The following is a 3038-nucleotide window of genomic DNA, read 5'->3' as shown; positions in this document are numbered from 1 at the left end:
AACACACCAAGTACACTCCCCAAATCTTATTAGTCTCTAAGGCAAGGGTGTCAAAGATCCAGCCCATGGGCAAGATCCAGCCCCTTGAGAGCTCTTACCCAGCCTGTGAGCCAGCCAAGGCAGCAGCACACACACCCATCTCAATCTGGGCCCAACCAAGTGACAGTTATGTCATATCCGGCCCTCATAACAAATGAGTTCAACATTGACACCCCTGCTCTAAGGGGCTACTGGACTTGAATCTGGCTGCATGGTAGCAGTGGATGATTGAGGTTCAGGGCTAAGTGAGCAGGAAGTTACTTATCTAGTCCCAGAAATCAGCAGTGTTGTGCTACTGAGTCATGGGGTAAGGGGCTGGGGACTTCCTAAATGTTTTCTCTCCCCTCCCCCATGATTTCTCTTGCACCTTTAACTTGTGCAAGCTTATGAACCTACGTTTTCTCTCTCTCCAGCTAAGATGACTACCATAGAGTACTTGGATACAGCTATCCAAATAATGGTTTTAATAACCAAGTTCTGGGCAAATCTGGGCTTCCTAGGGAGCTTATCAAGAGTTCCTCAGTGAAATGATGAGTAATGGCAGTTCTCTGCAAGATAGCTCATCCTCCATTGTAGTCCTTCCCCTGCGGTGTGCAGCCACAGACAGTAGGGAGTCTTCTAGGACTGCACCGTCAGTTGATGCAGGGCAGCAGCCTAGAGTCAGATAATTAATCAGCAGGGGCCAATTTTAATTGGTGAGGGCAAATTTTAATCAGCATAGCTGAGAACTGAGCACATTTGTCTACTTTCTGAGGCTATTTTGGTTCTGGTTCATTATGGTAATAACAGCGATAACCATGAAAAGGCTACAGATGGCTCTTCATAACAATGAGTTGCAATTTTTGCTCAATAAATTGGAACCTATCCCGCTTCTTTTGAGTATCTCGAAAAGGCTTCTGATGTACTGCTAATATTCAGATTTAACTGCATTCTCCAGTATGCATTGAAAACACAATGCAAATACACCTGGGAAGAGCATTTTCCTGCTGTGTTAATTCAAATACGCTCTTTACGTGTTTGCAGAATTCATTTTCCCTGTTAAAAGGAGCCGCTACCTGACAAGCAAAACAGACAGCACAACGGGGGGGGGGGATCTTAATTAGCATCAGCTAATAAGAATATTCCAATCTGAGTTTCTTTTTCCTTACATGAAACGGCATACTTCCAAGCACATCATTTTACAGAAAGCACTTTAACCAGGAATGAAAAATAGCATGAAATCTCCACTTCTTTGTGCCAGATGTTGCCTTTTTAAACTTGTGTGAGCATCTATCGTTTTTTTGTGTGTGTGGAAAAAATAAATATGCACAACTGCAACAAATGCTAGAGACTAATTTCTTTGTAAAGTGCAGCTGTTACTGTGAGCTGCATTCTGGCAGCAAAGAACACGAAAAATAATTTGCGCTTTCTGTCAAAAATGACAAGAGAAAAGGCGTTGGGAAAGCTACACCTGAGCTATTCCTCCAGAGTTTGATGATGCCAGTTTATACTGCTGTCCCATTTGAACAGCTCTGAATCGTATTTGGGTACCTAAGTACCTTGGTGGCCCAGGCTAGCCTGATCTTGTCAGATCTCAGAAGCTAAGCAGGGTCAGCCCTAGTTAGTACTTGGATAGGAGACCACAAAGGAATACCAGGGTCACTATGCAGAGATAGGCAATGGCAAACCACCTCTATTAGTCTCTTGCCTTGAAAATCCTACTGGGTTGTCCTAAGTCAGCTGTGACTTGACCGTACTTTACACATACACACTAAACAAGTACCTTTAGATTTCATTCTCATTGGCTTAAAACTGGTGCTCCTCACATCAAGCCAAACTTCCCAGTCTCACTCCCAAGCAGGTGTTTGCGGAACTACATCCTAAAAGTCTTGAAGATCCTGGACTCCTTAGAATCAAGGGAGAGGCAAATTTGCTCTGCTTTGGAAAGGAAATGCCTGTCTAGAGCTCAAACCTTTTGGTGTTGGGTTTTCTAGAGGCTGCTGCTTGTAACCGATATAACCTTAATCGGTATGCATTGATTGCCTGCTTTATCTGAAGGCTGAGAAAGATTAAAACAACAATTGCTGATTTTCTTGTCTTAACCACTGTGATTTCAACCAAGATTTTTCCCTTTCAAATCCAAAAATACCTATACAGTGAAATCTCTCTCACACACACCCACATAATACAATTTATCTGTATAGGTATTGTTGGATTTGAAAGGGAAAAATCTTGGATGAAATTACTGTCTGTCTGTCTGTCTGTCTGTCTATCTATCTATCTATCTATCTATCTATCTATCTATCTATCTATCTATCTATCTATCTATCTATCTATCTATCTATCAACAGTGCATTCCTAAGGAGAGTTACTCCAGTCTAAGCCCATTGAAATGAATGGCCTTAGACTGGAGTAACTCTCCTTAGGAATGTACGGTAACTAACTAACTATCTGATATTACATAATAAATCTATCTAGAGAGCCAGCATGGTGTAGTGGTTAAGAGCGGTGGTTTAGACTGGTGGACTGTGATCTGGAGAACTGGGTTTGATTCCCCACTCCTCCACAGGAGTGGCGGAGGCTAATCTTGTGAACTGGATTTGTTTCCCCTCTCCTACACACATGAAGCCAGCTGGGTGACCTTGGGCTAGTCACAGCTCTCTTAGAGCTCTGTCAGCCCCTCTTACCTCACAGGGTGTCTGTTGTGGGGAGGGGAAGGGAAGGTGATTGTAAGCCATTTTGATTCTTCCTTAAGTGGTAGAGAAAGTCAGCATATAAAAACCAACTCTTCTTCTTCATCTGTCTGTCTGTGTCTGTCTGTCTGTCTGTCTGTCTGTCTGTCTGTCGGTCTGACATTACATAATGTCCCTGCTTAGCTTCTGAGATCTGACGAGATCAGGCTAGCCTGGGCCATCCAGGTCAGGGCACATTACATAATATATCTCGGTAATTGCACCATCTGCTGGCTTATCACCATATTCCTCATCTGTGCTGAAGGAATTTATTCCTTACATGTTATT

Source organism: Euleptes europaea, chromosome 14, assembly GCF_029931775.1.
Source record: "Euleptes europaea isolate rEulEur1 chromosome 14, rEulEur1.hap1, whole genome shotgun sequence".
In the NCBI taxonomy this organism is placed as follows: domain Eukaryota; kingdom Metazoa; phylum Chordata; class Lepidosauria; order Squamata; family Sphaerodactylidae; genus Euleptes; species Euleptes europaea.
Note: the sequence above shows the minus strand (reverse complement) of the source record.